The sequence below is a fragment of the Petaurus breviceps genome, unplaced genomic scaffold, assembly GCF_028583685.1.
Source record: "Petaurus breviceps papuanus isolate PSGF00001 unplaced genomic scaffold, PetGlider_PUasm1.0 90630, whole genome shotgun sequence".
In the NCBI taxonomy this organism is placed as follows: domain Eukaryota; kingdom Metazoa; phylum Chordata; class Mammalia; order Diprotodontia; family Petauridae; genus Petaurus; species Petaurus breviceps.
This window is the reverse complement of record NW_027187291.1, coordinates 2,805,950-2,832,980: the sequence shown is the minus strand read 5'-3', so window position 1 is coordinate 2,832,980 and position 27,031 is coordinate 2,805,950. Positions and strand designations below refer to the sequence as shown.

The window sequence follows — 27,031 nt, the reverse complement described above, 5'->3', positions numbered from 1 at the left end:
GCTATAAATAAGTGCATGCCCTTTGACCCAGCAATACCACTTCTAGGGTTATACCCCAAAGATATCAGAGAAGTGGGAGAAGGACCCATATGTACAAAAATAGTGGCTCTTTTTGTTGTTCCAAAGAATTGGAAATCAAGGGGATGCCCATCAATTGGGGAATGGCTGAACAAGTTGTGGTATATAAATGTAATGGATTACTACTGTGCTATAAGAAATGAGGAGCAGATGGACTTCATAATAACCTGGAGAGACTTATATAAACTGATGCTGAGTGAGAAGAGCAGAACCAGGAGAAATCTGTACACAATCACAGACACAATGTATGTGTGACGACTGACTTCAATAGACTGGGCTCCTCTCAGCAATGTAAGGTTATAAGACAAGTCCAAAAGACTCATGATCAAAAGAGATATCCACATCCAGAGAAAGAGCTGTGGAGTCTGAATGCAGATTGAAACAAAATACTTGCTTTTTTCTTGTTTTTTTTTTTTTTGTTTCCTCTTTCCCACTGATCATTCCATCAGTTATGATCCTTCTTTACAACCTGACTATTGACTAATGTGAAGATATTTGTAGATCCTATATTCGAGTGCATGCTGTCATGATGGGGTGGGGGGAGAAGAGGGAGGGGGAGAAAATTGGAAACTCAAGGGACTGTAGAACTGAATGTTGTAAACTAAAAGTAAATAAACAAACAAATTTAATAGAAAGAAAGAAAGGGAGGGAGGAAGAAAGAAAGAAAGGAAGGAGGGAAGATCTTATATAGCGAGGGGAAAATGTGGGTGGGAAGGGGCCAACCCTTGAAACTCACTCATATCTAAATTTGTTCAATGAGTAAAATTAAATACTTAAATAACCCTATCTTAAATAATCCATTAATGAGCTGCCTGAGAAAAGATGGATTTATATGTGAATTCTATGAAACATTTAAGGAACAATTAATCCCAATGTTATATAAACTATTTGAAAAAATTTGTAAAGGAGTCCTACCAAATTACTTTTATGTCATAAATATGGTTTTGATACCTAAACCAGGAAGACCAAAAACAGAAGGCATTTCTTTAATGCATATCAATGCAAAAATTTTAAGTTAAATACTAGCAAGGAGCTTATAGCAACAGATCACAAAGATCATATACTATAAACAGGTGGAATTTATACCAGGAATATAGGACTCATTCAATATTAGGAAAACTATCAATATAACTGACCACATCAATAACAAAAATCACATAATTATATCAATAGGTACAGAAAAAATATTTGACAAAATATAATACCCATCCCTATTAAAAACATCAGAAAGCAAAGGAATCAATGGAACCCTGGGAATCGATGGAACCTTAAAGTTAATAAGTAGCATCTATCTAAAACCATGAGTAAGCATTATCTGTAATAAGGATAAACTTGAAACCTTCTCAAATAGGATCAGGAGTGAAACAAGGTTGTCCATTATCACCAGTATTATTCAATATTTTATTAGAAATGTTAGCTATATTAAAATTAATCACTGCAGGGACTTGTGATCACTATCATATTTGAATATACAAGAATTCTAATTTCTACAAGCATGACAGGGACCTTTTATGTCAACAGGATTGTCAGAGTTGTCAAAGCATTACAGATACTGGTTTTAGCACATTCTCTGTGAAATGCACATAGTCAGGGGACTTTCTGAGGATTGTGATAACCATGTAAAAATTTCTCTAATAAAATTGAAATTGTACAGTAGTTTTTATAATAAAAAAAAAGAAATGTTAGCTATAGCAATAAGACAAGAAAAAGACATTTAATGAATTAAAAAAATAGGCAATGAGGAAACAAAACTATCACTCTTTGCAGATGATATGATGGTGTATTTACATAGTCTTAGCAAATCAACTAAAAAACTGGTTGAAATGATCAACACCTTCAACAAAGTTGCAGGATATAAAATAAACCCACCCTACACAAGTCACCAGCATTTCTATTAACTACCAACAAAACCCAGTAGTAAGAGATAGAGAAATTCCACTTAAAATAACAATAGACAATATAAAATACATGGAGTCTACCTGCCAAGACAAACCCAGGAACTACACGAACATGATTACAAAATATTTTTCACAGAAATAAAGACAGATCTAAACAATTGGAGAAATAGTAATTGCTCATGAGTAGGCCAAATAATACCATAAAAACAATTCTGCCTAAATTAATTTACTTATTCAGTACCATACCAATCAAACTACCAAAGAATTACTTTATAGAGCTAGAAAAAATTGTAACAAAATTCATCTGGAAGAACAAAGGGTCAAGAATATCAAGAGAACCAATGAAGGAAGGTAGCCTAGCAGTTTTGGATTTCAAACTATATTACACAAAGTGGTAATAATTAAAACAATTTGGTACTGGTTAAGATATAGAGTGGTGGATCAGTGGGTCAGATTAGGTATAGAATATACCATAGTAAATGACTGTATTAACCTAGTGTTTGATAAACCCAAAGATCCAAGCTTTTGGGGTAAGAATTCAATATTTGGAAAAAATTGCAGGGAAAACTGGAATGCAGCCTGGCAGAAACTAGGGATAAACTAACATCTCACACCATATGCCAAGATAACGTCAAAATGGGCACATGATTTAGACATTAAGGATGATACCATAAGTAAATTAGGGGAACATGGAAAATTATACTTATCAGATCTATGGACAAGGGAAGAGTTTACAATAGAACAACACAGAGAGCATCACAGGATGTAAAATGGAGCATTTTGATTATACATTAAAAAAATTTTGCACAAATAAAACTAATGCAGCTGAAATTAGAAGAAAAACAAAAAACTGGGGGAAAATTCTTTACAGCAAATTTCTCTGATAAAGGTCTCATTTCTCAAATATATAGAGAATTGAATCAAATTTGTAAGAATATAAGTCATTCCCCAATTGATAAATGGTCAAGAGATATGAACAGGCAGTTTTCAGAAGAAGAAATTAAAGATACCAATAAACAAACGAAAAATATGCTCTAAGTCACTACTTCTTAGAGAAAAAAAATTAAAAACTCTGAAAAACCACCTCACACATCAGCTTGGCTAACATAACAGAAAAGGAAAATAACAAATGCTGGAGGAGATACAGAAAAATTAGGATACTAATGTACCATTGGTAGAGATGTGAAATGATCCAATCATTCTGGAGAACAATTTGAGAACTATGCCCAAAGGGCTATAAATCTATGCAAACCCTTTGACCCAGCTATACCACTACTAGGTCTGTATTCCAAAGAGATCAAAGAAAAGGGAAAAGGACCTATTTGTACAAAGATAGATAGACAGATAGACAGACAGATAGATAGATAGAAGCTCTTTTTGTGGTGGCAAAGAATTGTAAATTGAGGGAATGCCCATGAATTGGGGAATGGAATACTTATATGAACTCATGCAAAAATGAAGTAAGCAGAATTAGGAGAATATTACACACAGTAACAGCAATATTGTAAAGATAATCAATTGTGAAAGACAACTACTCTGATCAAGAGGGGCAGCTAGGTGATATGGCTAGAGCAGTGGGCTTGGAATCAGGAAGACTCATTTTTATCAGTTCATATCTAACCTTAGACACTAGCTGTGTGATCCTGGGCAAATCATTTCACCCTGTTTGCCTCAGTTTCCTCACCTATAAAATGAACTAGAGAAGGAAATGGCAAACTATTCCAGTATTTTTGCCAAGAAAACCACAAAATAGGGTCATAAAGAGTTGGATGTGACTTAAACAACTCAACAACAACTCAACTCTGATCAAGACAACGACCCACAACAATTCCAAAGGACCCATGATGAAAAATACTATCCATCTCCAGAGAGGGAACTGATGAACTCTAAATGCAGACTGAAGTATACTTCTAAAATTCTCTTTATTATTTTCATTTTGTGTTTTCTTTTGCAGCATGGCTAACATGGAAACATGTCTTACATATCTTCATATGTATAATAAATATCAACTTGCTTGCTTTCTGAAGGAGGATAGCAGAGACAGAGAGAATTTGGAAATTAAAATTTTTTAAAATGATTGTTAAAAAATTTTTGTTTACATGTAACTGAAAATATTTAATGAAATAAATAAAACCGATTAAAAAAAGAAAACCACCGTGACAGTTAAGTGAAAGATGGATTGGAGTGGGGAGAGAATTGAGTGAAAGAGGCCAATTAGAAAATTACTGCAATAGTCCAGGCAAGAGGTGATGAAAGCCTGATCTAGTGTAGCTGTGAGAGTAAAGAAAAGGGGATTATTATTAGAGGTGTTGGAGAGAAATTACACAATGGGCAATAGACTGGATATGAGGGTGATAGAGAGAGGAGTTGAGGATGATACCGAGGCTGCAGACTTAGATGACTGAAAGGATAGTACCCTGGACAGTAATAGGACAGTTCAGAAGAGGTGAGAATTTGGGGTAAAAGGTTAAGAGTTCTGTTTTGGATAAGTTATTTTTGAAATGTTTGTGAGGTATCTAGTTTAAAACATCCAATAGGTAGCTTTTTGAGTTTTTTTTTCTTTTTGGAGTGGGGAATACAGGGCAATTGGGGTTAAGTGACTTGCCCAGGGTCACATGGCTAGTTTTAAGTGTCTGAGGCTGGATTTGAACTCAGGTCCTCCTGACTCCAGGGCCAGTGCTCTATTCACTGCGCCACCTAGCCACCCCCAATAGGCAGTTTTTGACACAAGACTGAAGTTCATGAGATAGAGGAGAGCTAGATAAACAGATCAGGGAATTATCTGCATAGAGATGATAACTGAATTTATGAGAACTGATGATGTCACCAACTTAGAGCATATAGAGAGAAAAGAAGACCCAGGAAAAAGTCTTAAGAGACAATCACTGTTAGTGGATATGACTTTGGTGAAAATTAAGCAAAAAAGACCCAGAGGGAGAAAGCATAGAGGAAAGAGGAGAACCACAAGAAAGCAGAGTTACAAAAATTCAGAGACTCCAGGAGGAGAAAGTGGTTAATAGCATCAAATGCAGCTGAAAGGTCAAGAAGTTGAAGATAAAAAAAAAAAAAAGAGCCCATTAGCCCTGACAATTAAGGGATAATTGGTATTTTTGGAGGAGGAGATTCAGTTTAATGATAAACCTAGGAGTCAGTTTGAAGATGGTTTAGAATAGAGTGAGAGGAATAGAAATGGAGGCAATAAGTGTAAAAGGCTTTTTCAAGGTTAACTGAGAAATCAAAGGGAGATATAAGATGATACCTAATGGGCACGGTAGGACCTAGTGAGGGCTTTTCAAGGATGGGGAAGATTTGGCAACGTTTATGGGTAGTAAGGAACCAGTAGATAGGGAAAGAATGAAGATTAGAGAGTGGGGACAATGGTGGGAGCAATCTGCTAGTGAAGATAGAAGGAGGTGGGATCACAGATGCAGGTAGATCAATTGAGCCTGGCCAGAGCCTGAAATGAAAGATGTTAGTGGAGGAAGATGTCAGAGGCATGAAAGATGAAGAGGAAAGAAAAGGGAGCTCTTTCCAGTCAAGCAAGAGGTGAAGAGTTAGGGGATGGAGTATCATGGGAATATTGTGGAGACTAGAAAAGGTTTGAAATAGCAGCTGTGGTGAGTAAGACAGAGAATCAATAAGGGAGGTGTAGTAGAATTGCCTTGATATAGTGATGGCCCATTTCAGATTTGCTAGCAGAAATGTATAGGGGACTGAGTCAGCACGGCTTCATGATTTCCTCTAGTTCTGTTCAGCAGCACGTGAAAAAGAACAAAGGAGTTGGAGTGGGGGGAACAAAGAAGGTGGATAGTGGGCATAATCTAGGGTTGGGGGCTGACCAGATGAACAGGACAAGGGCATGAAGGGTTCCAGACTAGAGGATGGTATGTTGTTGAATTGGTTCACCAAGGGGTCAAGATTGGGAAGGGGGAAGAGTTTAGCTAGAGCATGAATGAAAATCTGGGATAGTACCAATGGTTGTAGGAATTGCAGCAGGTAGTATTTCATTTCTGTTTCTGTCCCTGGCACCTTGCCTGGTGCTCATATATAGAAGACATCTGATAAATATCTGTTGAATTGAATAATTGCTCCAGGTCACTTTTCAGACATAAAACTGGAAGGGGCCTAGTAAAACTCCCTCATGTTATTAACAGAGAGACTGAGAGTCTGAAAAGTACAGTTTCCTGGCCCAAGGTCACCTGGGTAGTATAGTGGTAGAAGCAAATTTCAAACTCAGACCTTCAGTCATCAAATCCCATGTTCCTTCCATATTTGTAGAGGGTTAACTGTCAATGCCTCAAATGTTATATTCCATACCTTCCTTTCTTGTGTCTTCCTGCAGTAAGGACTACAAGAAAAGCCAGGAAGGCTAGATAGAGTACAAAGGAAATGCAGAATAATCTAGGAGTCCAAGATAAATGATCATTCACCAGTTTTTGGGCACAGATTTAAGAAAAGTAAAGGGTTTCCTCTCAGAAACTTAAGTCTCCCATTTGCCTTTAACTCATAGGGCCTTGGGGAGGCTGAATGAGAATTATACTACTGAATAGTGCTGAGTTCCTTGAAAAGTATGAGCTAAGCAATGTGTAAATTGCTGTCTTTTGTGTTCAAATATGATGAGGTAGTGGACAGAGGGCCAGCCTTGGGGCAAGGAAAACTTGGGCTCCAGTCCAGCTTCCAACACCTACTCACCATGTTACCCTGGATGTTACTTAATCTCTTAGTGCCTCAGGCAGCTCTCTAAAACTAAATTACAGCCTTGCAGATCTGTATTACTGGAAGGAATTTCCATGCCAGGAGTTCCCCAGAGAGATAAAATCACAGAACTGACCCTCTTCCCACTCCTCACCCACATAAGACTGATGGAAATAGCTCTAAGTATGTGCCAGGGTTATTGAAAATCTGCCTCCAATTCCCTCCCTCCTGCTCACTCTAGGGACATGGGATTTAGAGCCATAGTTACTATTTGCAGTGCTTGGCCCTATGTACACTTCTGCCTCTCAGATTCATGGTTAACCCAAAATGTTTGCTCCAACCCTGCCACATGTCTAGCTGGTCTGTCAGCTTCTCTTTCTGAAACCTGGTACACCTTCCTCCTTCCTCTTTACTGACTCTTGGCCACTAGCTCCTTTAAGACTTGGCTCAAGATCTGAGTTTTCCAAACAGCTTTTTTTCTGAATGTGGATTGTAGGATTTAAAGTGGACGGGATCTTTTGTTTTGGAGGGGCAATTGGGGTTAAGTGACTTGTCCAAGATCACACTGCTAGTAAGTGTTAAGTATCTGAGTTCGGATTTGAACTCGGGTCCTCCTGACTCCAGGGCCAGTGCTCTATTAACTGTGCCACCTAGCCACCCCTACCTAGCTGCCCCTAAGTAGATGGGATCTTAAAGACCAACATTTTCATTTTACAGATGGGGACAATGAGTCTGGGGCAGTGAAATGATTCTCCCAAGGACAAAGAGGTAGAAAGTGGCAGAGCTGGAATTCAAACCCAAGTCTCCAGAATCCAAATCCAGGGTTTGTGATGAATCTGTCCCTTCCTCTAACTCAGACCTGCAAAACTTGGCAGTAGGTAGGGGCCAAAATTAAAATAGGCTAAACTCCTTTGGGCCTCAGATAGGTTTTTAGTGGTTTACTTTCCAAGTAAAGGCATAATTAATGATGACACTATTTTGCAAATAAACCATACTTTTTTAAAAAAGGGAAATTTCCATTAATATCAATTAATTATATATATTACTTAAGATTTTTATTTATCATAAAATTGCTCCTCTCAGACTAGAGATAGACTGACAATGGTTGGTTGCAGCAGGTCATGTGACAAACAGGAGAGAGTACACAGTGGCAACCCACCTGTCAAGTTACATGTTGAGTACAATAGTGACTAGTGGAAGGGGGTTAAGCAGGGCTCAGACAAAGCACTTGTTACATCTTTACTTTCTTTTACATCTTCCCTATTTTTCACAGGCTGCCCGAAATCCGTGGAGACACTGCAAGTAGCCCACGTGGCATACGTTGTATAGGCCTGCTCTAACTGTTCCTTTATTCTAAGTTCCTATAGTGTATCTAATTTGCAGTGCTGCATTCTGTCCTTGTTGACTCCGTCCAGTGTTCTAGAACTGTTCTCATCACTTTGTGTCTATGTTCCTTGTCTCTCCCATTAACTTTGGAAGTGACTACGAGGCAGATACCATTTCTTCTCTGTCCCAGACTTCATGTATTGTTTCACCCATATTAGGAGATCAAAATATATCTGTTAACTGTTTTCTGGCCCTCCACTGCTATCTCATATTGGATCATGGGATCTCAGAGGCCAAGGTGTCCAATACTTTACTCTGTAACATCCCTACCCAAACTCAGCTTGAATACTTCCAGTGATAGTAAACTCACCATTCTAAGAAACCATCCCATTTCCATTTTTGGACAGTTCATTCAAAATTCTAGTTTGAAGTTAAAGAAAAATCTTCAAGCCCCTGGGGCTTAGGGGTAGTGTCACTTGACTCCATGACAAAGACAAAACAGGTTCATGATCCTTCTGTGGTCCATCCTCTGTAAATATTTGGCCCAGGAATCCAATTCAACAAGTATCTACTAAGAGATGCACCACTCTGTGTCAGGTGGCTGGAATACAGAGACACAAAGACAAAAAGCTAGTGTTCCAGCCCTTAAAGAGCTTATATAGGGACATTCTGTATTCTACATGAGAGTGAAATAGCATACACATAAAGATGAGTAAATACAAAATAGAGTATTTCTTTTATGTGTGTGGGGGTACAGTAGGGCGAATTAACAATTTGGTGTGAGGGGAACTAAGTCCTGAGTTCCTTGGAAAGTATGAGCTAAGCAACGTGTAGACTGCTGTCTTTTGTGTTCAGATGTGATGTGGTAGTGGACAAAGGGCCAGCCTTGGACAATGAAAACTTGGGCTCCAGTCCAGCTTCCAACACCTACTCACCATGTTACCGTGGATGTTATTTAATCTATTCAGTAGAGGAGGACCATGGTACCTTAGTTGAGCCTTGAAGGAAACTAGGAATTCCAAGCCAAGGGGATGAGGAAGTCTTCCAGGCATGGAGGATAGCCTGTACAAGGCTGGGAGATGGAACGTGGCAAGGGCAAGTAGGACAATTTGCCTGTACAGTGTTTTGCAAAGGAGTTGTTTCCCAATGAGCATTAATTTAAATACATTGTACAGAGACACAGGGGATCCCATAATAATTTGTCCATAAGAGCACTAGATTTTTTGTAAACTAAGCCATCTGGCCTAGGACACTCACTGGGCCTAGCTGGGGAAGGGACACTGTAGTCTAAAGGCCAAATGTAGGCTGTCTCTCCCATGGATGTTCCCCACCCCATCCCACAAACAAGGGAGAAAGTATAGCCCTGAGGGTGTGGAAGAATTAATAACTTAATGTCTACAAAGCTCTAGGAACAACTTGCAGCAGATAAAGTCTCATTATCCTTAATTGTTATTATTATTGTTGTTATTGTTATTACCCCAGCTCCTCTGAAGAGTTGCCACGGGACCTTCAGTGACCTCAGGTCAGGGGTTTAATTAGCACCTCCATTAAAAGCTGAGGCCTCAGGCACCTTGCTACCACCCCCACACTCAGACTCCACCTTTTCCCTGCTTTGGTTCGTCCCTACTGGCTCCCTTCCAGGCTTGGGTCTCTCTCTGCCCTCTTTAACAAACCTTTTTTAGCACTACTTGTAATCCTTTCTTCTGCCCACTAACCCTCAAAATTGTAGCCCCCACCCGTGGGACAGCTACATTCTCCTTCTCCCCCATAATCCCATAGATCTCCTTTCACCCCCACCCCCATACCTGTCATGTTCATATTTCTCTTCATTCCCCTACTAGCTCCTTCCTTGTTCTCAAATAAGGTTCCACACCTTTCTTAGGGGCCTTGAAGATCAAGGAAATCAACGACAGCTTGCCCAGGTCCCCACTTCTCACAGTCCTGCCCCAAATCTCTCAGCCCAATCAATCCTGGGCTAGAACTGACAGGGATTGTTCTTCCTGCTTGTGGGGACGGTTGGGTGGGTTGGGTGGTTTTGAATTACAGAGTCTGGCATTGCCTCGAAGCCCCATGCAGCTGCCTTCTTTAATTAATTTATTCCAATTTTTAAAAAATCATCTCTCAAATTGGACCTCATCAAATGCCTCTGGGGCATGTGTTATGTCAATTACACATAACAATTAAAAGCAGTGTTGTAAAGAAACCCTTGGCCTCTTTAACAAGGAGCGGGACAAGCTAGGCTTAACTCCTCAGGTTCATCTTGCTACAGGTGGCCTTAGGGCCAAAAGGGTGGGGGAGGAAGGGCCAAAACTGGATTGAGAGGCAGGATGTTGACCTGAAACAGCAAGCATAGAGAGAATGGGCTCAATCTTGAAGGATTACACAGCCTCTACTTCTCATTCTTAAAACATTTCTGGGAGTCCCATATGATGCTAAATTGAAAACTTTCTGTTTACCAGGAAAGAATCCCTATTTCCTGAAATGCAACTGAAAATTCCTACTTCCCACTTTACAATAATGGGTCACCCAGTATTTGTAAATAAAAAAAAAAACAAAGAAAGAAATCACCCTGCCTTACATTAAAAAGGAAGCACTGTACAGCAGAATAAATACTACACTAGGAAACAGAGATCTGGGTTGGAATTCCAGTCTGGCACTACTAGCCATGTGGCCATGGGGAATAGTCACTTTGGTTAGTTAATGGAATCTCAGTTTTTTCATCTTTAAAATGGAAATGAGACTCAAACAAAATAATGTGAAAGAGTTTTATATAAAATTGTCAACTGCTGAAGCAATGCCTAGTCCAGCAGGCCTTAGGGCAGGAGATAAGAGTTATTCTTTTGACAGTGAGGATGGTGTGCTACAGCTATCCACTCTCCTTTGCTTTTGGGTCTCCCACCCACTCCACCCACCCATTGACCAATGGCATGCATTTTAGAGACAGCTAGGGAACTTCCTGTGGCTGGCATCAGAGTTTCTCCTCTCTGTTAAAAAGCAAACTGACATGGAGAGGGGTCTAAACCCCTCACCCAACCTGGAAAACAATGATATATAGACAATGTCAATATACTTTTCCTTATTTACTTCATTCATTTATTCATTGTTGTTTGTGAACTTGCCTCAGAGTCACACTGTTCCTTAATGTTTGTCCAAATCTGTGCTGTCCATTATAGATCAAACTCCCAGAGGGCAGAGGCCAAATCTCTCTGTATGGTGTCCAGCTCAGTGACAAGCACAAAGGAAAGTTTAATAAACACTCTTAGATGAGAATGATGATGTCAAAATAACCAGCACTCAAATCTTCCGCTTGGGGAAACTGAGGTCAAGAGAAGACTGGAGCCTTAGAAAATGATAAATCACACTATGGCACTGAGGCATGCTATGTTGACCGCTGTCTGGTTATTGACTTAGCTACGAACAGAGGGGCAGTGGCATCAATGAAAAAAAAACAACAAAGGAAACAATCTTGGGGCTGATAGATATATAAAATCAATTCATAACTCACTATACATAGAGTCAATCCATAACCCACCATTCTCAAGGCAACAAGGATAGGACTACCCCTCCATGTAGCCCACTCCAGCAAATCTTCCTCTTTTCTCCTCTAAGGGCTGTCTTTGATGTTCATTGTAATCTGATGATTTCACCTGTATACAAATGGTTTTTTTTTGCGGGGGAGGGGTGTACAATATAATTTGTTTAGCATCTGCCAACACTCCTCTTAGGGATGGGTCTGGGGAAGACAAAGTTCATTCAGTGAGTCTGACCAATGAAGCCAAAAGTCCTGCCTGGATTGCTCTTACCCCACAAATGATCCCCATGGAACCAAACTCCATTAAGGTCTTGAAACAAGCTTTATGGGATGAGAGCTTGGAGAACTTGGGATGCCTTAGGGCCTGCTTAGATGAGAATCCAAGCCCATCTCAATAATCTCATACTCACCATAAGTACATGAAAGGTACACTAAAGTGAAAGTGGGTTCAGTATGTGTTCAGCAAGTTCACTGAAAACAGGAACTATTTTTGTCATAGGCTGAGCCTATGGCACAGGCTTATTAGCCTGTGGCAGAAACTTAAGAGATGTCCAACTGAAAGAAGGAAAAAGCATTTACTATACTGCAGGCAACAGTAAAACAATCCTTGCCCCCAAGAAAGGAGCTTATGTGCTAATTCATCCAACCATATATTCCTACAAGCCTTTTAAACTAAATCAATTGAAGATATTTAGAGGTCAGTTGACTATAGTGGATAATAGTGGTCCTGGAGCCAGAAAGGCCTGTGTTCAAATTTTTCGACTCACTCGGAATCTAGGCAAATCACTCAATCTTTATCTGCTTCATGCAACTCCCTAGAATTTAACTACCAAATAGAGACTGTAGTGATAGCTCTGGGAAAGGAGTTCCTTACATGTAGGAAATTACAAATCCTCTGCTTTTCCATTTACTAAGGAAAAATTTAAAACAGTAGGCGAATATGATACTTTCATAAAACCAAGGAGACCTAGTCAGTTAATGTGGGTCTAGGAGTCCACCCTGTGAAGTGGACCCTAATCCAAGGCCAGGAAGCCTCTCTCTCTTGAATCAGACCCTGAGGAAGGCTAGATGTGGATGCCACACAGTACCCAACTCTGCCTCCTGGTTCCTCTGGCTTCCTACAAGTCTCAGCTAAAATCCTACCTTGTACAAGAAGCCTTTTCCCAAACTTTCTTAATTCTAGTCCCTTCTCTCTGTTGATTATTTACAATTTATCCTGGACATAGCCTATTTATATACATTGTTGTTTGTACACTGTCTCCCCCATTTGGGAGCTCCTCAAGAGAAAGGACTATCTTCTGGTTTTCTTTGTATTCTAGCACTTAGTAGGTACACAGTAGGCATTTAATAAATGTTCACTGACTATTATTGATTGACACCAAGTTCAATATCATCTGTTATGATTTTGCCTAATTGTAACAAGATTGTCCAGACTAGAGAGGCACTGGGCTGAGATCACACAGCCCACACACTTTGTTTTCTAGCTATCAGGCTGGCTTGGCATTAGTTTCTATGTCAGGAAATACTTAAGGGGAAAAGTTCAAGATGAGGATGATGCAGCCCAAGAAACAGAAATCCTAGGGACCAGGGATATACACTGTGTACTGAGGCAGCCCCAAGGCTTTAGCATTAGCAAGAATGAGTTACATAAGGCCCTTGAGACCAGACTCTGGGATTCCTCAGATCCAGGCGTGGGGAAAGAAGGGAGGAGAAGGGGCATTAATAAAGTAATGAATAAGAGTAGTGAGATATCTACAAAGGGAGTCATCCTTATACCACCAGAGAGTCACAGTGTGGATCTGTAGTATTCCCTCAGACTAAGTCTGTCAGCCCTACAAGAAAAATTACCTTGTAACAACAGATTCTTCCTGGGAGTTTCACATTCATCCTTCTTCCTTAACCTAGGGCAGCCTAAGCATACTGGGAAAAGGAGCCCTGTCTAGTGCCTTTGAAAAACCCTTGGGAAGAAAATACTTAGTCATTTAGAATCACAGAACATCAAAGATGGAGGGGGCCATCGATATTAACTAATCCAACTGTCTTATTTTATAGGTGAGGAAAGTAAGACCAAGAGAAGTCAAATGATTTACTCAAGGTCTTGTGTTAAGGGTTCACTAGCCTTAAGACCTTTCTTTCTTACATCTAACTAAATGCTTCCCACTACTGCTTAAATATTTTTCCACTAAGGATTTCAGTTGGGGTACCAGAACATTTTCTACCTGACTGGTTATATGTACTATCATTTTCAAAGGTCATTCAATGAAAATATCTACAACTGAATAATTTGGTTCAAAGTGACAAGAATAGAAGCACTGGCAGTCTGGTGCTTACATGAATTTGGAATCAATAGCACCTTCCTTTGTGCTTAGAAGGGGCAAGGTTCAGAGTCAGGAAATCAGACCCTTATGTTGATAAAATTTCTGTTCTTTCCCTTTTGTGGTTTTGAGTCAAGTTCAATTTCTCCCCATCCTCTAAGTTTCCCTCCCTTGGGTTTCTCTGCTCCTGTGGAACAGCACCTGTACTAAAAAGGTTTGTGTGAAACAGAGGGTGACTTCAGTATAGGAAAATCTAAAATGTGCTTTTAATAAAGGATCATGGGTTAGAATTCCAAGTGCAAAAGGGCCAATCAAATTCCCAGTAGGAAAACTTCAAGGAAGCTTTGGCTAGAGATGGGGAAGGGAGGTACTGATCTTGGTGATCTCAGTCTACCAATACTCTTTGTCCTTGGTAAGGAACCTTCGTTCCTTACATATATATGTATGTGTATATATGTACACACATGCGTATGTTTATATAGATAGATGTGCATATGTATGCATGTATACACATATATACATACACAGATGTATCCATCTATATTAAGGACACTGGTTCCTTTGTTCTGAAGATGGATATTTTTTTTACTTCATTAGTGATATTATAAATTTCTAACCATGAGTTAGTAATGTGACCAATGACCGGCTGTGTAACCTTCTGCAAACCATCTGTTCAATTCAATAAATATTAATTAAGCAAAAGAGAACAACCAAACATAACCCTAATTACCTTACAGTTCTGGGGTTCTAGGATCCCATTCCAACACGAGACTTTCCCTCTCCTGAAACTCCTGGGAACCCACCACTTCTCAAGGCAGCTAGGCCTGGAGTCAGGAGGACCACAGTTCAAATGGGGCGCTGACACTTAATAGCTATGTGACCCTGGGCAAGTCACCTAACCCTGTTTGTCTTAATCTACTAGAGAAGGAAATGGCAAACCACACCAGCATCTTTGCAAGAAAACCCAATACCCAGTACTGGCCATATTATAGTCCACAAGGTCACAAAGGGTTGGACACAACTGAACAACTACCTTCAGTCCTCCCTCTCTCTGGGGTATCAGACTGTTATTTAAATCTCGATTTTCGAGCATTCTAGTCTGCTTGGCTAGACCGTAGGCTCTCTGAGGGAAAGGACCCAGTCTTTCCTCCTTCTACTTATATCACACACACAGCACAAAGCCTTGCATACACTAGGCACTCAATAAATGCCGGTCTCTTCTAAAACCCAATTCCACCCTCTCTCAACCCTCACCTAAGCTCTATTTTTCTGATCCTAACCTCTTTTCTCTCCCTTCTCTCTCATTGCAGACCCGATCCCTCTAGAACCCCACTTTTGGAACCTTCCTCTTCCCCCACGCCCCCAGTGACCACTCCCCTCTTACTCCAGTGACCACCAGCTTCCCCAGGTGGTACGCATGCGCGGTCGTCGCCTTTACCTGGGCGCTGGAGAGTGGGAGGAGGAGGGTGCGGGCGGGGGTGGAGTAGGGAGTTGGCGGTTATCTAGGCGGCGGAGCGTTCACTTTGTGGCAGGAGAGAGAGAAAAGGTGCGCCCGGGCCAGCCCCAGAGGGGCCGCGCATGCGCACCGGTGCTAAACAGCGGTCGGGATGCCAAGGGGGGGTGAGTGGGAGGGAGGTGTTGGAATCACTCTTTGCAAGGGGGGGGGGGGGGAAGGAGGGGGGGGGGGGGGGGGGGGGGGGGGGGGGCCCCCCCGCGCCCCCCCCCCCTCCCTCCCCGACTCACGACGCTCCACCGATCTCCACGAGCCCCCGCCCCCTCCGCCCGCCCCGCCGGCCCCGCTCGCCCTCGCGCGCTCGGAAGGGAGTCGCGAGACGTCGGAGCGGCGGCCACGTAGCGCTGCGGCTGCGGCGGCGGCCGGGACTGAGGAGCGGCCCTCATTAGAGAGCCTGTTGGGGAGTGAAGGGAAAGGAAGCGAAGAGAAGGGAGGGGAGGGGGGAGGGGCCGGCCCGGGGCGGGCGGGCGGTGGTTACTCGAGCGAGCGCAGCGGCGACAGGCCCCCAGCCGCAGGGATGGACCGCGGCGGCGGAGGCGGCGTAGGCGGCCGGCCCGGGTGAGTACGGACGGGCCCCTTCCCGCCCCCACCTCGCCGCCGCCGCAGCCGCCCGCGGCTCGGCCCTTCCCGGCAGCACCCCTTCCTCCCCTGTCGCCCCTCCTTCCCCCCTCACACCCCCCCCCCCCCCCCCCCCCCCCCCCGGGATCGGGCCTGGCTCCGGGGGCCGGGTTAACCCTTTCCTGAGGCGGCGGCTGCACGCACTAGGCCGGAGCGGTCTCCGCCCCGCGGGGAGGCCCCGGGCGCTTCCATGACGGGGGTGTGGGGGTGGCGTGGGGGGCGCCGGGCTCTCCCCTTCCGACCTTCCCCTTTGGAAGCCGGGCTTGACTCCTGTTTTGTATGGCCAGCTCGCTGCCCCCGAGGCCCGAGGGGGGAGGCGGGGGTTGCTTCGGTTGTGGGTTTGGGGGTGGGCGGGTGAGGGGTTGCACCAGGTCCGCTTGTTAGCATTCTCCTTGCCCTGCAGCTGGTGGTTTGCACCTATCTTTGCCTCCCCCGCCTTGAGGTTGCGTCCAAACCTCTAACCTCCAAGGAGTATTATGCCTGTGCCACTGGGATAGAAAATGCATCTACCGAACGCCCCTTCCGCAGACATCAAACTCACTCCAGTGAGTAATGCATCCCCTTCTCTCCAACCTGGCTCTAGGTTGCTAGAATGGAGACTCTGAAGGTAGTGTCACCCTCGGCTACTTCCCCCACACACCATGTGCACTGTCAAAGGATGTCTGGAGTGGATCAGGTGCTTCTGGATTCCTCTGCACAGAGCAATCTACACACAACCTTCAAATTTCTCTAAATGCGTTATCTAACAGTGCATGTATTCTTCCTGGCAAAGTGCCGAATCTTTTGATTATACAAACACCTTGAATTCCTGGTTCCTGAAAAGCTTCAGTGGTAGAAGAGCCAGTTCGGGGAGTGGTGGGGTTGTGTCTGTGTGGGGATGCATGTGCTTTTAAATCTCTTGGAGTATGCTTTGACATTTGGAAGATGCCAGCCCTCTTCAGCCAGTTTCTTAGGGTGCTTTCTTGTGAGTGGATTTCTGTTTTCCTTAGACCTTCCTCAGAGTCAAGGATCATTATCATAGAGTCTGCCTTGTGCTGTCTCACATGGATCTCTTGAATGCCTCAGCCATACCCTAGTACTGAGGAGACAGGATTATTATAGCAATAAATAGTATTTCCATTTGATCTGGAGGCATATGATGTGTGTTTTGGGGGGAAAAATTTTTCCTTTTAAGTTTCACATTTGTAGGCCAGAGGTAGTGAATGTATGAGTGATCTTTTGAGGGGGTATATCTGTGTATATTGGGAAGATGATCAAATCTTTATTGTTCTGAGAGTGGCAACTGGCACATGCTTTGTTGACAGTGGTAGATGCACTATGAATGAGGAGGAGCTGTTGCTGAGCTGTATGTACTGAATAGGAGGGATGTTCTAAAGGAAGATCGATTTGTGAATGATGAGTTACATCACATCAGGTTTGGAAGTTGGGATGTTCCCTTCTTAACTGTGAACTTGTACTTAAGATAGTCTTGTAAGCCTCCTATGTAATATTTTAAGTATAACTGAATCCCAGTGGTCATGAAAGTATCTCTTTCTAGGAATCATATCAATTGCAAAGCATCTGTTTTACTTTGTAGCCTTCTGGATAATAAATAAGATGGATTAGATACTTTTAAAAGGTTACATGTAGATTAGCTACTAATTTCACTATGAAAATACAGAAGATATGTAAGAAATCACTCCAAGAAAAGTTAAAAGTTGGAAGTCAAAACAACTTTTGTGTAGAGATCAGTAGATTGATAAATATGTGAAATCTGCTTCATTTTGAGTATGGTAAGAGTGTGTGACCTATTTTATAATGCCTAAGAAGAGTCAGTATCTTATTGGCTTGCAGTTGGTTGCTCTTGATCTGTCAAAAAGAGACTGTCTTTCCTATAGCAGTGTATTTGGTTTGCTAAGAGTTTTCCACAACTTTATTAAATATAGTTTTAGGTTACTTGGGGGCTTTTTGTTTCTGGATGTAACCATTTGAATCATCTCTTGATTAGCCAGTAATTCAAAAATTAATTACCTATAAATGGCACCAGGTATCAACAATTTTGGTAGGTCTGTAACTGAACAGAGGGAAAATGTTTTTTAGAGATAGATTTGCACTAACAGTAAGGGAATTTAGATTCATGTTTAGAGTTCACCCACACTTAGGAATTGAACATTATTAGTTCAACCAGCAGGTAAATAATAAAATCAGATGTCTTTTGGTGAAATGTCTTGAACCATCAAGAAGAATTTATTAAATTCTCAACTACATTGAATGTTGTTCTGGAACTTAGACAAATCATATTAAACACAGTTCTAATTGCTACTAGTTTAGAATTTTAATAATATTTTTCAGTTGAAAGTTTAGGAATCCTTTAAAGTTCTTAATATTTTAATCTTAATATTTTTTGGGTTTCTTAAATGTAAGGTTTGATCATAATGTTAATCAGCTCTTACAGGTGAGAGATCCTGTTTTGAATTTTGATTTAAAAATCACTTTCACATACCTAAAGAATGCTATTTATCCCAATAGTCACCTAACAATTAGCTAATTAATATAAGGTAATAAAATCAAGTGACATGCTGATGGTGCAAATGTCACAGTTTGAAAAACAATTATTTTATAAACATATGTTTAACTGGCTTGGATCATCAGCTGTATTTATGTTCTTTGTTTATGTCACACCTTCAGTTTTACTGATAAAGATAGTTTCAAGCACTCAAACAATTTCAGAATTTCTAGGATGGTGGTTTTTTGGTTGTTGTCATAGTGTAATGACAGCCTGTTGAGAGCATTAAAATCTCAGGGGAGAATGTGCTTCCTTGGTTTAATATTGCAGAACCCCTTCTAGCCATTCACTTACCTAGTTAAACACCCACACACCACAGAGCAGCTGATCATATAACATGTATGGCTGTGAGAACAGTAGTTTCTTTGCCAGGTTTAGAGCTTGGAAACTGGAAAACAATTGCATAGCAGTGAAACTCTTGAGATAGTAGTGGTGCCAGCAGCTCACTCTCATTAATACAAACAGCTTGCCTTAGTTTCTTTGACATTCTCTTCTTCAGACACCCTTCCCTTAGGAGGTTTCAGATCAGCAGCTCCCACTCAGAGGAACAACACCTACTTTCTGCAAACTGTGGTCTTAGATGTGATTTAGTGAAGCGCAAGAGTGTTTCCATTTTGCTCTCTGAGTTTTGGAAGTAGTATTGGTAAGAAAATACTTTTCAGCTCTATAGAAAAAAAGTAATATTTTTGTAACTTTTTGAAGCATGGTGTAATAAGCTGAAATAGGAGCAAGAAATTGATTATCAGTTCTGAAGGTTTTTTTTTTTTTATAATTTAGTGCAAGAAATCTGGGTAGACCCTTAGTTTCATTTCCTCTGTTCTAAAAAGTCAGTTGAGTTACTGCCAAGAAGAATACTATGTTTTCTCATATTTGAGAATGATTCTAAGGAAGGGGGACTGCTTTGCATTTCCTCACAGAGACTGAATATCTTGTGTTAACCACTTAAGATGACTTTCTTGTCAGCTGTCAGATCACACTAGATAATTCAGCATTTGAGTTTTGTTCTGTTGGAGAAGTTAGTGCAAAATTTTTCGTGGGTAGGAGAATGGGACTTTTTAGCTGAAGGAAGCAAGTGATCTGGTGGGATGGAACTATAGTTTATTTTGGCTCACTAACAGGCAGTAGATTTACAGGTTAAAAGCCTATGATCCACATACTTTCTTTATGCAGATTTAGGACACAAAAAGTTGCAAATATTTGACTTGGAGCATAACTGCATCTTGCAGGTGCTTTTTGGAACTTTGATTTGTTGCTCCATGGCTGGCTGATCTTGGTGGAGACAATAAAACTCTGCTCCAAATTCTACAGTGTTACCCACAGGCAGTGCTTGTTTAAGCCTATTCAGAGCTTATGTGGTGAAAGGGGTGTTTTAGAACATTAACATGTCTCAATGAGTTCTGTGTCCAGAGCTGAATCACGTGGAAAGCCTTGTGTAAATTTTCGTGGTTAATGCAGGCTAGAGTGCTTAGTGGAATCAGTAGAGAGACATCAGACACTTACTTTACAGTTAATCTGATTTTTGATATAGAATTGCTTATATCAGTTTTTTCATTTTTAAAAATACTGATGACTTTATGCTGTTATTGAACTTACATTGCCGACAGAGGTTTCTCAGCATAAACTCCTGTTTCCAGAATATAGAATGGAATACCTTAGCCTTTTTACTTTAATATGGAAAAGATGAGGAAAAGCATCATATTCTAACAACTCCCCACAAAGTTAGCTATGTTGGTAATATATTTGTTTTCCTACCTTTTATTTCTAGCTAGGAATGCAATTTTATGATAAACTTTGGCATTAAATTTTTTTTCCTTCTGTAATCCAAGAGCCACTATGCAGTAGATTGGAAATTGAATCTAAGGGCACAAGAAGTTTTATTCCATGAAATAGCTTTTAAAGTAGGATTTCTGTAGTATTGGATTATTTTATCATGATTAATGGCATTAAAACCACAAAAGTTCCTGACTTTTTTTTGTGATAGTATAGACTCATAGTTAATGCATTTGGTTTCTTTGCAATGGGATCTACTCTTCCTTTGTTATTAGAACTGCCTAGAATTTTTAAACCAGTTACCTTAGTGCATGATAAACAGTGGTCTTTACCACAATGCATTCCTGTTCAACTTAGCTTTAAGAGAGTGCTTTCCAAAACTTTAAGCAAGGTCAAAATATAGAACAGAAACATAATACTGTGTGCTATGTGGGTCCAGGGCAATCCAATTCAATAAACACTTATTAATTGCCTACTATTTGTAAGAACACTGTACTAGGCCCTGGGGATATGAATATGAAATAAAATACAGGTTCTTCTCTAAAAGACTTTACATTTTCAAAGAAGGAAGGAAACACAAGTACATGTTATATGCCAAACACTGTGCTGAGTACAGATAATTATTTCGTTTGATATTAACAGCAAAACTGAGATAGATGCTATTACAATCCGTTTTACAGTTAATGAAGCCAGCAGACAGAGGTTAAATTGACTTGCCCAGTATTAGTAAGTTTACACAGCTAGTAAGTTTCTGAGACTGGATTTGATCGCATGTAGGGGAGAGGAAGCTTGGACATAAAATTAATATGCAACATTAGAAAATGTTTAGTATAGAGGAGATACCCAGAAGATTATGGGAAATTAATTGGAGCCTTTTCTTCTACTTGCAGACCCGGAGGGTTTCATAACCTGTCTAGATGATTGAATTACATGTTTTAAAAAAAATGCATTTTGCCAAGTAATGCTGAACTTTTACTATATGGTTTGTCTGTCTCTCCTTTTTACTTCCTTTTCTTTGTTGCATTAAGTTCAAGTGAATTTGCTACTTTTCACTTATAAGTTTTCAGGCACCGGTGAATAATTGTGAAAAGGGGTCACTTGGAAGAAAGATTTAGTAATAGAAAAGAATAGTTGGATAGCATAGTTTTCAAGTGTAATGGGAATGGTATCATAAGTTTGACTCATTTGGGTTTCCTGGATTCTTTTGTCTATTAATAGATATAGAACTATAGATTTTAGGTGTCTCTGTGTGAGTAGAATTGGTGGGGAGGGAGGATAAGAAGATCATAAATTTGAATACATTGTGACAATCATCAGATTCCCCTTTGGACCTTATTGGAACTGTTTTCTTTGCCTTATCACATATTACTTAAGTACATTTTAGTGTGTAGTTCAGTTTGACAGGCATTTATTAAGCACTTGCTATGTGATATCAAACACTGGCTACTGAGGATACAAAGACAAAAAGGAAAAATGGTCTTTGCCTTAAATAACTTTAGAGTAATGTACACAATATTGGGACAGAGTAAAATAATTATTGGCTTATAGAGTAAACTTTACTACTTTTTATATCTGAGTCTAGCTTTGATATACCTCTAGATTTTCTTTGGGGTTTAAATCAGACAAATTCCCCAGCCATTGAAACATGTTTATCTCTTGGATACAGTTTTTAACCTTTTATGACATGTGGAATGTACAAGGCTGCATGACAGTATTTCATTTCCTTTTAGGAATTTCTAATGCTTGAAAAATTCTACCTCTCTATATATTACAATATTTGTCAGAGTTCATCATTCTTTTCTTTTCTTTCTTTTTTTTTTGGAGGACAATTGGGGTTAAGTGACTTGCCCAAAGTCACATGGCTAGTGTGTCAAGTGTCTGAGACTGGATTTGAACTCAGGTCCTCCTGACTCCAGGGCTGGTGCTCTGTTCACTGTGCCATCTAGCCGCCTCAATCAATCTTTTCTTGGAGACAAGATTTCCAGACCCTTTGGAAGTGGAAAAAAATAATCTCTAAAACACTATTTGGGGGTGGATGTTTTACAGTCTAATGAAGATGCATAGATCTTATAGGCTTACCTGAACTTCCTCTGACAGTATACTCTTAAATGACAGTATACTCTTAAATGAAAAAGTGAGTTTCATCAGTAAAAATCACCTTTTCCTAATCTTCAGTGTTTCAGTTTTTGTGTTGTCTTGTCCATGACAAGCTTTTTTCCTTCATAGCAATGGTTAGCATCTTTTTTTTTTAACTGATTTTTTACCCCCTGTTCTTCCTACTTCAAGAAGCCTACCTTACTTTGTCGAGGAGCAGTTATCAAAGAATGGTGTGAGGATCCCTGGGAAGCTGTGAGGCCATTTTGCTTTATTTTGTTTTATTTTTTAAATCCTTGAGGACAAAACTATTTTTATTGTAATAGTAAAGTTATTTGACTTTTTCACTCTTGTTCTTTCACAAAAATAGAGTGGAGTTTTCCAAAGGCCATATGGTCGACCAGTGAACTAAAGATTTAGCTGCAGATGTGAAGACTGAGTTAATGTCTTTTTACAGATGGGTGTGTAGGTGGCGCAGTGAATAGAGCACTGGCCTTGGAGTCAGGAGCACCTGAATTCAAATCCAGCCTCAGACATTTGACACACTTACTAGCAGTGGGACTTTGGGTGAGTCACTTAACCCCTATCGCCCTCCAAAAAGCCAAAAAAAACCAAATCTGTAAATGTGACTGGATTTACTGTTTTGCTTGTATTTGTCCAAGATCAGCACCAACTAACCATACAGGAAGAATTTCTTTTATGTCAGTGCCTGATAGCAAACACATGTGGTCTTGAAATATTTAAAATGTTGAATAACTTTAAAAAATATCTTCGTTTATCCTGGAACAACTGTGTTGACATTTGCACTGATGGTACAAAAGTGATGGTGGATAACACTGATGATGTCTTAGCCCAAATCAAGGCAGTAGCACCAAACTGTACAAGTGGTCATTGTATTCTTTGTTGCCACTCCAAGTTTTTTTTTTAATTCCAGTTTTACTTTAGAATATCCTTAATGATGCAATAAAAATTACTAATTTTTAAAAATTTCAACCTTTAAGTATACATATTTTTAATATTTTACTTGAAAAATTGAGAAATATGGATAAAACATTTTTGCTGCATATTAAAGTAGCACGTCTCAAGCAAAAGCAGTTGTAGGATTGTATGCTAAACTAGTCACTTTTTCATGGAACAGCATGTTTACTTAAAGGAACAACTGATTTAGCAGACATTTTCTCAACTGATCCAGTCACTTCAAGGAAAACAACTGGCAATATTTGTTGCCGGTGATAAAATTTGAACTTTGAAGTGAAAATTAGATTTTGGAAAACTTGTATTTGCTATCATGAGCTTGGCAGCCCAATATGCAAAGACTTTTCTGATGATAGTGGTTGGGATATTAATGAATGTGATTTTGGGGGGTATTGTGTCTTGAAATATGTCCACCCTTAGAAAATCTGTATAATACACTGAACTAATATTTTCAAAATGACCAGAGTATAGTATTACAATATTATGCATGATTAAAAGATTCATTCAAAGTGCAAGATAGATCAATGGATTTTAACATAACTACAAAAATCTCATTGATTTGGTTTCACATTCACATTGCAACTAACCATTAGGAATCTATCACTTGTTGAATTTTGGCATAGTATCAAAGAGGAATATCCATATTATATGAAAAGAATTTTAAAATACTCCATTTCCCAACTGCATATTTGGGAGGGTGAATTTTCTTTACATATTTCAACCAGTCAGTTAACTCTACCTGCCATGTGCTAGGCACTGTGATAAGTCTTAGGGATGAAAAGAAATACAAAGAAAAGTCCCTGCTGTCAAGCAGTTCACAGTCTTAAGGGGAGAAACAACCTGCAAACAACTATATAAACAAGATATATTCAGAATAAATTGATGGCAGTCTAAGTGGGAAGGCACAGAGATTAAGAAGGATTGGGAAAAGCTTCTTGCAGAAGGGAGGACTTTAGCTGGGACTTGAAGGAGGCCAGGGAAGCTAGGAAGTGGAGATTAAGAGAGAAAGTGTTCCAGGCATGAGGGACAGTCAGAGAAAATTAGAGTAAGAGAGGGAGTGTTGTGTCTGAAGAATAGTTAGGAAACCAGTGTCACTGATCACAGAGTTATGTGGATTGGAAAAGTTAGGAAGGAGCTTGGTTATGAAGGGCTTTGACAGCGAAATAGGATTTTATATTTGATTCTGGTGGAGGAACCACTCATTTGTTTAATAGACCCGTACTTTAGGAAGATCAATTTGACAGCCAAACCTGCAGAAGAAGATTTGAGAATCCAGCTGTTTTCTAGTAAGCTCAATATTAAAGAAATTCGCAAAAATATAAAAAAAAACATTGCTACTCTTTGTAGTTTTTTGTTTTGGAAAAATATATTTTTCATAAAATAGGCTCATGTTATCAATTTTAATTTCTAACATGGCAAAATGTCAATAGCTATAATCCATATAATTAAAGCTCTTAGGGGCCTCTATAATTTTAAAGAGTGTAAAAAGGTCATGAGACCAAAAAGTTTGAGAACTGCTCCTAGTTGTAGAAGAATCAACAACCCCTCTAGCTGTCAAGTGTCTCTGAAGATGGTTGCTTCTTTTCTGAAGATCATTTAGGCTGTTTTGCAACAATGTTTTTGTTAGTTTTTTGCATTTTTCTGCTTTTGACTACACTTTGATGGGACTGATTGTAATTCATTGTGAGCTTGAATGATCCTTCAGTCAATTGATTTTCCCATACCTGTGGTCTCTAAAATATCACTAATAGTCATTGAAGTATATTCTTTTAAGAGCTACAACTTTTGCATGTTTCCTTGGAAACATGGACATTCTTTAAAAATCACAGAACTGAAAACACAGGAAAGCAGTGGAACATGTGTATGGCATGAAACCAATAACTGACAGCTAACTAAAGATGAGGAAGCCAGCTTAATCTGGTTTCACCTGGTCAGGTAAGCAGTAATATACATGCATGATCATTACTGTCCCAAATGAAATCATATCAAAATTATTGCTTGTCCCAAGTAACTCACATACAACTTTATATTCTGGGGAGAAATCACATGAACACAAATAAGTACAAAATAAAATAATTTTGGGGAGGAGGAGCACTAGTAACTGGGAAAGGCCTCTTGTAGGAATTTGTCCTGGAATTGAACCCTAAGGGGAAGGGGAAGGGGAAGGCAAAGGAAGTAACCATGTATATAGTACCTAATATGTGCCAGGTACTGATCTAAGTGTTGTTGTTTTTAAATACAAATGTCTCATTTATTTCACATGACAACCCTGTGCAGTAGGTGCTGTTGTTAACCCCATTAATTTACAATTGAAGAAACTGAGGCGAACAGGTTACGTTGACTTGCTTGATGTCAAAAAACTAGTAAGTGTTGGAGGCTGTATTTGTGCTCAGGTCTTCTGAAATCAGGTCCACCACTCTAACCTATTGCACTACCAACTGCCTCTGGTGGAATATAGGAGTTTAAAGAGGTGGAGGTAAGGATGGAGAATTTTGATGATGTATGGATTTAAAGTTGAATAGGTCCTTATAGGTAATTGAGTCACAGCTCCCTTATTTTATAGATGAGGAAACTGAAATTCAGGTGTCTCAGGAGTAGTGTCAGAGCCAGAATTCAAACCTACTTTATCTGATTCCAAATCTTGTGCTTTTTCTATTGTACTATTCCAGGTATGGAAGGACAACCTGTTTAGTGACACAGAAACAGGTAAATTAGTGATATGTTGATATTAAAGTACATTACATGGTAGATCTTGACATTTTTCTTGTGATTGGATTTTTTTTTCTTTTGTTGGAGACAGAAGTATGTATTTGTGACCTTGGTTTGATCAGAAAATAAATCTGCTTGTTATTTCAGACTAATGATATAGATGCTGTGAATCTATCTTATTTTAAAAATCATACATGATAAAGATATAATAAAAACTAACATATCTAATGCTTTTTTATTTGCAAGGATTTGCAGTCATCAACTTTAAGATATTGAGGATAAAATGAGAATGTATATATACATACATATATTTATACATTTGATGTTTGTTTGCCACCAACCCAGTCTGAAAAAACTTTTATCATGTCTGGTCCCTAAGTTGTGATGTTTCAGTTTGCAAAGAATACTTAATAAAAGTTAACCTTAACTGTGCCACAGGTGGAAAAAAAAATTAATGTTCTAAAGTAAAATAGATAATGAATATAGAATGGTGTAGAACTGGTTTCTGTTACTTCATTTTTAGTGTGTCGTTAAAGGGTAAGGTGAAATTTTAACATTTTGAGAAAATTCCCAATAGCTAGTTTATACTAAATCTTCTTTTAAAAAAATAAATATGAGCTTAATGTGAGGAAAGGTGACTTTATAAGCATAATACTTTAGAGAATACTTTTTCTGTGAACTTCAGATTTTACCTTTATCATTGTATCTGAAATGGTAATGCATATCATGCTTATCAAAGTTACCACAGTCATCTCCTGATATTTAAAATGTTATGTAATGTCATTTCCATGGATTGTCTACATGACAGCATGTAAACTTAAGTCTATATAAGTACGAAGACATTTTGGTTTAAATTTTTAAAAGGTCTGGTGACATGACCATTGTAACTATGTCTACAGTTGACCAAGTACAACAACTGTTTTATAGGTAGCTGTGAACTTTAAACACTGACTAGACTGGGAG

At 39.6% G+C, this 27,031-nt stretch overlaps 1 protein-coding gene and 1 long non-coding RNA gene across 11 annotated transcripts in view; one reads left to right on the top strand and one right to left on the bottom strand.

Annotated features, from left to right (window-relative positions):
- Window positions 1–16,730, bottom strand: part of LOC138143167 (uncharacterized) — a 42,872-nt gene extending 26,142 nt beyond the window's left edge. The window contains exons 1-2 of one of the 4 annotated variants that reach the window (XR_011163627.1): window positions 9,803–9,940; window positions 8,368–8,598 (exon numbers count right to left, since the gene is read on the bottom strand). This is a non-coding gene — a long non-coding RNA (uncharacterized lncRNA). Of the gene's footprint in view, window positions 1–8,367; window positions 8,599–9,802; window positions 9,941–15,228; window positions 15,418–16,615 lie in introns of those variants that run through there. The other 3 variants (XR_011163628.1, XR_011163626.1, XR_011163629.1) reach the window with 3 other exon arrangements.
- ZNF652 (zinc finger protein 652) overlaps window positions 15,269–27,031 on the top strand; it is a 122,951-nt gene continuing 111,188 nt past the window's right edge. The window contains exons 1-3 of one of the 7 annotated variants that reach the window (XM_069064376.1): window positions 15,818–15,915; window positions 22,842–22,951; window positions 26,029–26,065. The gene's annotated coding sequence lies outside the window, so the exon portion shown is untranslated. Of the gene's footprint in view, window positions 15,391–15,778; window positions 15,916–16,378; window positions 16,521–22,841; window positions 22,952–25,275; window positions 25,295–25,625; window positions 26,066–27,031 lie in introns of those variants that run through there. The other 6 variants (XM_069064375.1, XM_069064380.1, XM_069064377.1 and 3 more) reach the window with 6 other exon arrangements.